Source organism: Sus scrofa, chromosome 13 (genome assembly GCF_000003025.6).
Source record: "Sus scrofa isolate TJ Tabasco breed Duroc chromosome 13, Sscrofa11.1, whole genome shotgun sequence".
Taxonomy (NCBI): Eukaryota; Metazoa; Chordata; class Mammalia; order Artiodactyla; family Suidae; genus Sus; species Sus scrofa.
This window is the reverse complement of record NC_010455.5, coordinates 31,931,347-31,943,701: the sequence shown is the minus strand read 5'-3', so window position 1 is coordinate 31,943,701 and position 12,355 is coordinate 31,931,347. Positions and strand designations below refer to the sequence as shown.

At 41.4% G+C, this 12,355-nt stretch overlaps 1 protein-coding gene across 3 annotated transcripts in view; it reads left to right on the top strand.

Moving 5' to 3' along the window:
• Positions 1 to 12,355, top strand: part of RHOA (ras homolog family member A) — a 72,724-nt gene that overhangs the window by 47,506 nt on the left and 12,863 nt on the right. The window contains exon 1 of one of the 3 annotated variants that reach the window (XM_021068522.1): positions 11,608 to 11,623. The gene's annotated coding sequence lies outside the window, so the exon portion shown is untranslated. 3 annotated transcript variants of the gene reach the window in all.

Genomic DNA, 12,355 nt, shown 5'->3' with positions numbered 1-12,355 from the left:
CCACAAACTAAAGTTTTTGGTGTCTCAGAACTGCTTTTCCTATGTGGAGATCAGAGTTCTTTGCCTTAATGCTAGGACTTGAGCAGAATGCATCTGCCACAGATAGTACTGGGCATCACTTCAAATTTGCTGCTGCCATATGCTTTCACTGGGAGCATGAAAAATTCTAGCTTGTGGCTTGAGTAAGCTGATTATCTCGCTGGTACTTTGATGATTGCCAGTGAAATTTTTCAGGAAAGAGGTTGAGATGCTAGATCCTATGCTAGATGTCCTTTGTAAGTAATACCTTATGCTACTTTATTTTGGGAGAACCCATATAGATTGTGTCCTGAAATGAATTTCAAGAAAGCCATTTTTCTGCTTAAAGACTATTAATAATGTTAAATGATCATTGCCAAATTTGTCTCAGTACTCTTCAGTAGCTCTTGGCCCATGCAGATGGAGGTGGTTTAAGTTGCAGGTTTTTGGTTCATTACCTTAACCTGGGCCAGGTAAGTAAATGTCTCACCTCTTTAGAGCAATGTAAATAAGTAAATTTAAGTGCTCTCAAGGGGTGAGATTCTGTAAGACAATGGAGATGAAGCTGGTTAGTTAAATTTGGGTCCCTAATGTTTTGAGGTTAAAGACAATAGCAGAATTTTGTTAGGTGAGTAATTTTATTTGAAAGAAATTTGGGGCGTTCCCATTGAGGCTCAGTGGTTAACGAACCCGACTAGTATCCATGAGGACGCAAGTTCGATCCCTGGCCTTGCTCAGTGGGTTGAGGATCTAGAGAGAAAGAAAGAAAGAAAGAAATTTGGTTTAGTTACCAAAGCAAGCGGAATTTTTGTTAAATGAAATTTCAATTTTTTACCTAAATCAAGTCAACTTTTAAAAATTTTGTGAATCTGTCATTTAAAACCCAAAAAAGTCTACTTTTATTGCTTTATAAACCCAAGTTCCCACAGTCCCCTACTAGAGTTTGATTAATTTCCTAGCGTGGCTTACAGACCTCAGGAAAATATTTAACTTACTAGATTACCACTTTCTTATAAAAAGAACAGGCATGGAGTTCCTCTTGTGGCTCAGCAGGTAACGAACTCGATTAGTATCCAAGAGGATGAGGATTCAGTCCTTGGCCTCACCCTGGTGTTCCTGTCGCTGTGGTGTAGGCTGGCAGTTACAGTTCCAATTTGACCCCTAGCCTGGGAATTTCCATATGCCACCGGTGCGGCCCTAACCCCACCCCAAAAAAAGTGAAAGAAACAGGCAGATGCATGGTGCAAAGTATTTGGGAAAGGGCACAAAGCTTTCATGATTTTCTCCAGGATGTCACTCTCCACACTTCCTTGTGTTCACCAACTTGGAAGCTCTCTGGACCCACCCTTTTAGGTTTAGGAAGGGCTTCATTATGCAGGTACAATTGATTAAATCACCAACCATTGGTAATAAATTCAACCTCTAGCCTCTTTCTTGATTGGGGATGGGGGGACTGAAAGTTCCAACTCTTTAATAACACAGTTGGTTCCCTTGGCAATCACCCTCATCCTTTAAGGATTTTCCAGACACCATCTCATTAATTTAAACTCGGGTATGGTTGAAAAGAGCTTGTAAATAACAAGAAGACACTTTTTTTTTGCTTTTTAGGGCTGTACCTAAGGCTCCCAAGCTAGGGGTCAAATCGGAGCTACAGCTGCCGGCCACTGCCACAGCAACACCGGATCCTTAACCCATGGCAAGGCAGGGGATTGAACTCTCATCCTCATGGATGCTAGTCACCTATTTCTACTGCACCGCAATGGGAACTCCATGGACACTCTTTACCTTGATCACTCTGGAGCTATTTCAGGAACTCGAGCTATTTGAGCATAAAAGACCGAATATAACAAATAATACTCCTATTGCTCGAATATAACAAATAATACTCCTATTGCTCATATCACTTAGGAAATTACTGAAGTTTTAGGAGCTGTGTGCTAAGAACTGGGATAAAAACCATATATTTATGTGAGTTTGTGTATACACACACACATTTTTTACTATAAATCATAATATCACAATTATATACTTAAAATAGTTAAAGTGACAAATTGTAAATTATCACACCTAAGTCAACTATATGCCAATAAGATTTAAAAAAAAATAAAATGTAGTATACCCAAACTATTGATTTGTATAGTTTTTTCCTAGCTTGAGATGTAATTGACATATAGCATTTAGTTAAGGTGTAGAGTATTGATTTGAAACACTTACATTACAAAGTAATTACCACTGTATTTTTTAAGAAGGATTTTATGAGTGTATATACCCACTTTATAGAATACTTATATATATTGCACTGTATGACACACATATAACACACACTACTGCAGAGCTTACTTCTACATTTGTCTTGTTCCCCCTCTCCCCTTGCCCCCTGACCATTTGGATATCACATGCCTTTCTTTGGGTGTCAGTGGGCATGGGGTTTTTCCTGACATGTTTGCTTAGTGAATTTGGCCTATTATATGTTTACTGGCAGAAATTTAAGCTAATGGTGTTTGGTTTATTCGTGGGCCTCTTTGGCAATGAGTAAGTCTTTTGTTGTCTCTCCCTATTGCACAAGTTACATTTCAGCAACCTCTTTAAAAATGAAAGATTTTAGAACTGTACCTTAGGCTAGAACAGTTTTTCAGTTTGCAAATAAACATGTTATTTAATTAATTTATTATTATTATTATTATTTAATTATGTATTTAATTGTTTTTTATTTTTCAAATGATTTTTGTTTTTTCCATTATAGCTGGTTTACAGTGTTTTCTACTGTACAGCAAAGTGACCCAGTCATACATACATATATACATTCTTTTTCTCACTTAATCCTCCATCATGCTCCATCATAAGTGACTAGATGTAGTTCTCAGTGCTATACAGCAGGATCTCATTGCTTATCCATTCCAGATGCCATAGTTTGCATCTATTAACCCCAGATTCCCAGTCTATCTCCCTTTCTCCCCCTCCCTCTTGGCAACCGCAAGTCTGCAAGTTTCTTTTCTGTGGAAAGGCTCATTTGTGCCATCTATTAGATTCCAGATGTAAGTGATATCATATGGTATTTGTCTTTTTCTGACTTTCTTCACTTAGTATGAGAGTTCTCTAGTTCCATCCATGCTGCTGCAAATGGCATTATTTTGTTCTTTTTTATGTCTGTGTAGTCCATGTCTTGGCTATTGTGAATAGTGCTGCAGTGAACATACAGGAGCATGTATCTTTTTCAGTGCAAGTTTTGTCTGGATATATGCCCAAGAGTGGGATTGCTGGGTCATATGGTAGTTCTATATTTAGTTTTTTGAGGTACCTCCATACTGTTTTCCATTGGTTGTATCAGTTTACATTCCCACCAACAGTGCAGAAGGGTTCCCTTTTCTCCACAACCCCTCCAGCACTTGTTATTTGTGGACTTATTAATGATGGCCATTCTGACTGGTGTGAGGTGGTACCTCATAGAAGTTTAGATTTGCATTTCTCTAAGAATTAGTGATGTTGAGCATTTTTTCATGTACCTGTTGGGCATTGTATATCTTCCTTGGAGAAATGTCTATTCAGGTTTTTTGCCCAGTTTTCAATAGGATTGTTGGTTTTTTGCTGTTGAGTTGTGTAAGTTGCTTGAGTATTTTAGAAATTAAGACCTTGGCAGTTGCATTGTTTGAAACTATTTTCTTCTATTCTGTAGGTTGTCTTTTTGTTTCTTTTATAGTTTCCTTTGCTGTGCAAAAGCATGTCAGTTTGATTAGGTTCCATTGGTTTATTTTTGCTTTTATTTCTGTTGCCCTGGGAGACTGACCTTAGAAAACATTTGTACAGTTGATGTCAGAGAATGTTTTGCCCATGTTTTCTTCTAGAAGTTCAGTGGTGTCTTGTCTTACATCTTTAAGCCATTTTGAGTTTATTTTTGTGCATGGTGTGAGGCTGTGTTCCAGTTTCATTGATTTGCACGCAGTTGTCCAGTTTTCCCAGCCCCACTTACTGAAAAGACTGTCTTTTGTCCGTTTTCTTGCCTCCTTTGTCGAAGATTAATTGACTTTAGGTGTCTGGGTTTATTTTTGGGTTCTCAATTCTGTTCCATTGGTCTGTATGTCTGTTTTTGTACCAGTACCACACTGTCTTGATTACTGTGGCTCTGTTTCCCTAAAGTCTGGGCGAGTTTTGCCCCCGCTTATTTTTTGTTCCTCAGGATTGCTTTGGCAATTCTGGGTCTTTTATGGTTCCAGATAAATTTTTGGATTGTTTGTTCTACTTCTGTGAAAAATGTCATGGGTAATTTGGTAGGGATTCCATTGCATCTATAGATTGCTTTGGGTAGTATGGCCATGAAGATAAATATGTTAATAATATATTAGCCTTATCCTCAATAAAGTCTAATAACTCTAAGCTTCTTTCCATATTGGTAAACTGAATGATAATTATATCTGCCTCTGCAAGTTCAGGATCAAACCAGTTCCTATCAAGTGTATAGAAGTACATTATAATATACCATTGTAAGGTGTCACGGTGGCTCATCAAGGTCTACACAGTTTAAGATCTGTTGTAGTATGGGGTATTTTAAAACTTCTGACAGCATTTGTGTCATAGAGAACCCAAAAAATGATTAGCATAGTTGGGTTTTTGGCCTCACCTGGGGCCTGCAGAAGTTGGCAGGCCAGGGATCAGACCCAAGCCACAGCAGTGACCTGAGCCACAGCAATGGCAACATCAGTTACTTAACCCAGTGAGCCACCAGGGAACTCCCTAGCATAGTTTGTTTATTGAGGAAGTTGTGTGTCGGGTAGTAGGGCGGGGCAGAAGTGGAGTTTGGAGCCACAACTAGCCTGTAATTAGTAGTAGGCATCACTATCATATGTAGCAGTGAAATGTATCCTATGGTTGCAGTGGTTGTCCGCCAGAAACACAAGCCTCTGGTGGGGCCAGTGAGGTATATGCCTTGGAAAGTGCATCATCATCAATGCCAGCAGAAGAGTCACCCTGAAAAGGAGGCATTGCTCTGGTATTTTTGATTATATCAACCAGGATTTGCACATCAAAAAAAAGATACTCTTATTTTCTGTCCTTCTCTGTTTTCAGTGCTGCTCAAGGAGAATGTATATGTCCAGACAGCCCTTATTTCCTCTTGTGGAAGGAAAGCATTGGTTTCCAGAAGGGTGATCTCTTGCCATTCATTCCCAGCACTGCTCCTCAGTAACAAGGCTAGTCCTCCCCTGAGTTCCAATCTTTGATAAGTTTTGAGCCTTCGAGCAAATAAAAGTTCCTATTTTCTCATAGAAACCTTTGAATAGCAGTTAATTTTTATTGTATTTTATGCTTTAATTACTAGGTCATTAAATGCCAGCCACAGACAGCTACCTATGTGGCCTTGTTGAGTTCATCATTTTGCTGTAGTTTACAGCATCAAGCATTCTGGAGTTCCTTGGTGGCTCAGAGGGTTAAGAATATGGTGTGGTCACTGTTGTGGTGTGGGTTCAATCCCTAGCCTAGGAACTTCTACATGCAGGCATGGCCAAAAATAGAAATGAAGAATCAAGCATTCTGACACAGAGTTAGAGGGTCTTAATGACTTTTTTGGTATGGTCATCCATAATTTTGTGAATGAGACTACCAGGAGGACTGTGAGGCTTTCTTGTCGAAGCAGGGCACCAGAGGCAAGGCAGGCTGTACATCTAAGTCAGGGTCACCTTAATTTGAAATTGTCTTCATTGATTTTTGAGAGGTTGCAGCAGCCACTGATATTGCATATGTTTCCATCCTGGGAATTTTCTTGGTCTTGAAAATCAGTGGGCAGGGCCGAGCCCAATATACTTGGTACACTGTCCCCCATGAACAGTAATCACTAAGATCAGACATCTTTGCTATGGTGCTCCTCACTTTCTGACAGCATTTTACAGGGATGTTTTCAGATGTGAAAGATCTAACTGCAGTATAGTAATGGTATGAAGTATGTACTTAAAATTGGGGGTGGCGAGGGGAGGGGGTGGTGAAAGGCAATTAGCAAACATATATGGTATGTCAGACCTAAGGGGAAGCTGGAATGTTGAGACTCCAAAATCATCCCTAGTAAGTCAGTAGCTGTAGCTGACATTTCTTTGGTAGTCTGTTTTATAAAGGAATGTCATTGAAATTCTCTATGAATACATATCCAGATCCATTTAGCAGTTCACACTGAAATCTTTCAGTATTTTTTTTTTTCTTTCCCTAGGGCTGCACCTGTGGAATATGGAGGTTCCCAGGCTGGGGGTCTAATTGGAGCTGTAGCTGCAGGCCTATGCCAGAGCCACAGCAACATGGGATCCGAGTTGTGTCTCATATCTATAGCTCACTGCGATGCTGGATCCTTAACCCACTGAGCGAGGCCAGGGATCGAACCCACAACCTCATGGTTCCTAGTCGGATTCATTAACCACTGCACCATGACGGGAACTCCTTTTTTGTCTTTTTTTTTTTTCCCTGATACCTTTTTTTTTTTTTTTTTTTTTTTTTTTTTTTTAATTTTTATTTTTTGGACTCACCTGCAGTTCCCAGGCCAGGGATCAAATCTGAGCTGCAGCTGCAACCTACACAACAGCAGCAGCAATTGTCTGGTCCTTAACCCATGGTGTTACTGTGGGAACTCATATTTTCAGTGCTTGACTTGTAGTTTGATTGAAATTCCAGTTTTCTGAGTTTTTTACAGGTTTTTTTTTTTTAATCAGTATTTTGGGGAAACATACATTTTTTTGTGGGAGGGGGGCATGCCTGTTGCATGTGAAAATTCCCAGGCCAGGGATTGAACCCAAGCCACAGTGGCGACAGTGCTGGATCCCTAACCTGCTGCACCACCAGAGAATTTCCCTTACCCCTTCTTTAGACTTTTTATTCCTTTGTACATGGATCTCATTTAGCATATCTTTGCTGCATTAGTGCAGCTGGGAATACAGCTCCAGATCGGATGGACCGAGTCAGAAGCACAGTCCCCATCCTAAAGGAACTTAAATCCCAGGAATGGATGTAAGTAAAGCACAGTGAAATAAACTGCCACATCTCTCACATAGAATAGGATACCTGGTAAAAGTGGTTGAACTGGTAAGTGTAAGAACCAAGAATGGTCAAGCCCCACTTTGAGGCAGCATCTGATTTAAACAGAAGATGATAGTCGAGATGGACAGGTGAGTTGTTCCTTTCTGGGGAAAGGGAAGCATTTTTCGAGGAAGGAATTTCTTTGAGCTGAGGTGAAGAGATTTTACAAGCCCAGTTAATGGAACCAGGTTTGTGATAAGGAATGGAGAAAAGGTAGGAAGAGAAAATAGGTTGCTGATAGAAGAATTTTAGAGGCCTGTAAAGGTAAAGCTGATGTGTCATGACCTGATTTTGGCATTGAGGACGTTCTTAAGGCCTTTGAGCAAAGACTTGATGGGCTCAAGGCCAGCTATAGGAATGGAGGATTTGGGTGCAGCAAACAGGATAGAAGGGAAGTTAGCAAACTAGTTGGATTTTTGCTTTTTTTTTTTTTGTCTTTTTGTCTTTTTGCCTTTTCTAGGGATGCTCCTGTGGCAAATGGAGGTTCCCAGGCTAGGGGTTTAATCGGAGCTGCAGCCACTGGCCTACGCCAGAGCCACAGCAACGCAGGATCCAAGCTGCCTCTGTGACCTACACCACAGCTCACGGCAACGCGGAATCCTTAACCCACTGAGCAAGGCCAGGAGTCGAACCCACAACCTCATGGTTCCTAGTTGGATTCATTAACCACTGCACCACCACGGGAACTCCTGGGTTTTTTTGTTTGTTTGTTTGTTTGTTTGTTTTTGCCAGGAAGGTAGCACTGAGAACTTGAAACAGTGAGTGACTGTAGGGATGCAGAGGGAAGTGGTAGTGGTGGAAGTGAGACCCAGGAAGGGGTAGAATTCCCCAGAACCTGACTGTAGTCATGCTATAAAGAGCAAAGGAATTAAGAGAATCTTTTAACCTCAGGGTTTCTACATTGACTTGAGTGTGTTAGGAGTGTGATTTTGTTTTCATCACCAAGATTGAAGGAACTAGGAAGAGAAGACAGAAGTTGGGGTGATGTCTTAGAGAGGTCAGATTTGATGTGCAAGCAGAACACAGAGTTCAGGTGTGTCAGGAGTTTGAGAACAGGGATTGGGTCAGTGATAGAGATTTGAGAATCACATGCATAAAAATTCTGTTTGAAGAATTGAAATCCCCAGTGATAAGTAGAGTATTATGAAAGTGAGGATAAAAACAGTCTTAAAAGGAATCATTATTTTGTTTGGGAGGTCCAAGGAAAGGTAAGGTGGTAAAAAAATATCAAGTAAAATGAGAACTGGATTTCTCAGTCATTGGTGACATTTGAGAAAGTTTCGGAAATTTGGGCAGAACACAGATTGGAAGAACTTAAGCAAGCAAGGGGATATGAAGTGAATAGAAATGTATACGTTTTCTTTGAAACAGACCTGAGAGAAGAATGTTCAGAGAGGAAAGCATGGGTGTGGTTTTCTTGTTTTAAAATAGAGCACCCTGGAGTTCCATAATGGTTAAGAATACAGCATTGTGGAATTCCTATCATGGCGCAGTGGAAATGAATGACTAGTATCCATAAGGACGCAGTTTCCATCCCTGGCCTTGCTCAGTGGGATAAGGATCTAGCTTTGCTGTGGCTGTAGTGAAGACCAGCAGCTATAGCTCTCGTTCAGCCCCTAGGCTGGGAACTTCCATATGCTGCAAGTGTGGCCCTAAAAAGATTAAAAACAAACAAACAAAAAAAAACCACAGCATTGTCACTGCCGTGACATGGGTTCGATCCCTGGCCTGGGAACTACTACATGCCAAGGGTGTGGCCCAATTAGTTAATTAAAATAGAGCACCCTACAATTAATTTGTAGACAGAAAGAAGGGTGCCAGTAGAGAGGGAGAGATGAAGGGGCTGTGGGATACTACAGGAGGCAATAATCTATTCGTTGAAAGGTGTTAGAGGACCTGTGACTAAAAGACCTGGGCAGGAGGGAGAGAACCTAATAGTGGTAACTGCTATTTATTGAGCCTCTTGTAATGCCAGACTTAGTAAGAGATGCTTGCAGAGATCCCCACACTTCCACTGCTCTGGAAGGCAGTGGCGTGGATTCCTGAGAGCTGTTTGCTCTTGTGTCTGAGTATGAAGTATATAGAATGACATGAGACACTGCATGTGGCCTCTCACTTGCTTTTCTTGGGCACCCATTTCTTTCTTCCTTTTTTTTCTCCACCTTGACCTTGCCTGCTGTATGTGGAAGTTCCCAGGCCAGGGATCAAACACCCACCAGGGCAGTGAGCCACAGCAGTGACAAAGCAGGATCCTTTGCCAGGTGGCCTGGTGACCTCCTGAGCCTCCAGGGAATTCCTGGGGCACCCATTTATATTTCCGTATGTGCGGGAAATAGATTCTTTGTTAACAGTAACTACAATGAGATTTGTTGATGTTTGGTCCACAGCCGGAACACAATGTTTTTGAGATTAGTGGAAAGGCTAGTCTTGTGACACAGAGAAACTTGGGGTGGGTATTTTCTTTGCCCTTTTAGCACCATGAGAGAGCTTTTGACTTGAGTGAGGGTGGCACAGTAACTTATGTGGAAGGTTTTGAACTGAGGAAAATAATAAAGAACTTTTAAAAGAAATATACACCGAGTTCCTTTTGTGGCTCAGTGGGTTATCCTGACTAGCATCCATGAGGATGAGGGTTCTATCCCTTGCCTTGCTCAGTGGGTTAAGGATCCGGCGTTGCCATGAGCTGTGGTGTAGATCGAAGACATGGCTTGGATCTGGTGTGGCTATCTATGGCTGTGGCTGTGGCAGGCTGCTACAGCTCCAATTTGATCCCTAGCCTGGGAACCTCCATACGCCTCAGGTGCAGCCCTAAAAAGACAAAAAAAAAAAAAAAATTATTTCTGAAACCGAATTGAGCCTAGAAAATGATACATCTGGCAGAGAGAGCTTAGCTGATTTCCTTTCTTAAGCTGGCAAGCCATGTACTTGAAGAGTACTGCATTATAATAAAGTGGAAAGGAAAGATACTAGAGTAAAAAAAAATTCCTGGGTCATTTCAGGAAAAAAAATAGCAAGTTTCATCTGCTGATAGACACTTGGCTTGCTAGTCAGATCTTTTGCACATTTTAAAATTGAGTAGTCTGTCTTGTTATTGAGTTGTAAGAGTTCTTTATATATTCTGGGTCCAAAACAACATCCTGAATCGCAACCTCATGAGAGACCCTGAGCTAGACTACCCACTTAGTCTGCTTTTTTGTTGTTCAGTTTTTATTTTATTCTATTTTATTTATTTATTTATTTTGTCCTTTTTTTTTGCCTTTTCTAGGGCCGCTTCCTCGGCATATGAAGGTTCCCAGGCTAGGGGTTTAATCAGAGCTGTAGCCACCAGCCTACACCACAGCCACAGCAATGCAGGATCCCTAACCCACTGAGCAAGGCCAGGGACCAAACCCGCAACCTCATGGTTCCTAGTCGGATTCGTTAACCACTGTGCCACCACAACGGGAACTCCTGTTATTCAGTTTTTAAAGCTTGTTTTATATTCTAGATACAAGTGCATTATCAGATACGTTATTTGCAAACATTGGCTCCTATTCTGTGGATTTTCTTCTCATTTTCTTGATAGTATCTCTTGAACCACATACATTTAAAAAAAAATTTATGGGCATTCCCGCCCTAGTGCAACAGAAATGAATCCAGGAGTTCCCGTCGTGGTGCAGTGGTTAACGAATCCGACTAGGAACCATGAGGCTGCGGGTTTGATCCCTGCCCTTGCTCAGTGGGTTAACGATCCAGCGTTGCTGTGAGCTGTGGTGTAGATTGCAGACGCGGCTCGGATCCTTCATTGCTGTGGCTCTGGCGTAGGCTGGTGGCTACAGCTCGGATTAAACCCCTAGCCTAGGAACCTCCATATGCCGTGGGAGCGGCCCAAGAAATAGCAAAAAAAAAAAAAAAAAAAAAAGAAATGAATCCAACTAGGAACTACAAGGTTGCAGCTCAGATCTGATGTTGCTGTGGCTGTGGTGTAGGCTCCAGCTGTAGGTGCAGTTTGACCCCTAGCCTGGGAAATCCCATATGCTGTGGGTGCGGCCCTAAAAAGCAAAAAAAAAAAAAAAAAAAAAAAAAAAAAAAAAATTTGTGAAGTCCAGTTTCTTTTTTCTTTGATTCATGGTGATGGATCTCTTTGTGGATATACTATTTACATTATATTGTGATTAAATGTTTTATTCACAATAGCTAAAAGGTAAAAGCAATCCAAGTATCTCTCAGATGAATGAATGAATCAGATGGTGGTATATACATGCAATGAAATATTATTGTCTTAAAAAGAAAGGAAATTGACACATGCTAAGTGAAGAAACCTCAAAGACACTATGCTGAGTGAAACATTAAAACAGTTAATTTTACTCTGGGTTTTGTTTTGTTTTTTTAATTTTGTCTTTTTGTCTTTTCTACAGCCGTACCCTGGGCATGTGGAGGTTCCTAGGCTAGGGGTCCAGTCACAGCTGCATCCACTGGCCTATGCCACAGCTGTGGCAACTCGGGATCCAAGCCACGTTTGTGACCTACACCACAGCTCATGGCAACACTGGATCCTTAACCTACTGAGTGAGGCCAGGTATTGAACCCGCAACCTCATGTTTCCTAGTCAGATTCGTTAACCACTGAGCCACGACAAGAACTCCTACTGTTTTTTTAAATTTAAGAACATTCAGCAGTTTTAGCTCCTATGTTTGGGAGTGTAGTCCATCTTGAGCTAGTTTTCATCTGATGTGAGCTCTAATTTCCTTTCTTTGCATGTATCTATTCAGTTGTCAGTTGTCTGAGCACCATTTGTTAAAAACGCTGTTTCTTCCTCCATTGAATTGTCTTGGCATCCTTGTTGAAAATCACTTGACCCTGAATGCAAGGGCTTATTTCTAAACTCTTCAGTTCTACTCAATTGATCTGTGTGTTTTGTTTGTTTGTCTTTTCTAGGGCCGCACCCGCGGCATATGGAAGTTCCCAGGCTAGGGGTCTAATCTAGCGGGATCCAAGCTGCGTCTCTGACGGCAACGCCGGATCCTTAACCCACTGAGCAAGACCAGGGATTGAACTGAAATCTTCATGGTTCCTAGTTGGGCTCATTAACCACTGCTCCACGATGGGAACTCCAATCTATGTGTTTTTTGTTTCGTTTTGTTTTGGGGGAGAGTGTCTCTTTAGGGCCACACTGCAGCATATGGAAATTCTCAGGTTAGAGATCAAAGCAGAGCTACAGCTGCCGGCCTATGCCACAGCCATAGAAATGCAGGATTCGAGCCACATCTGCAACCTGCACAGCAACTCATGGCAACACAGGATCCTAACC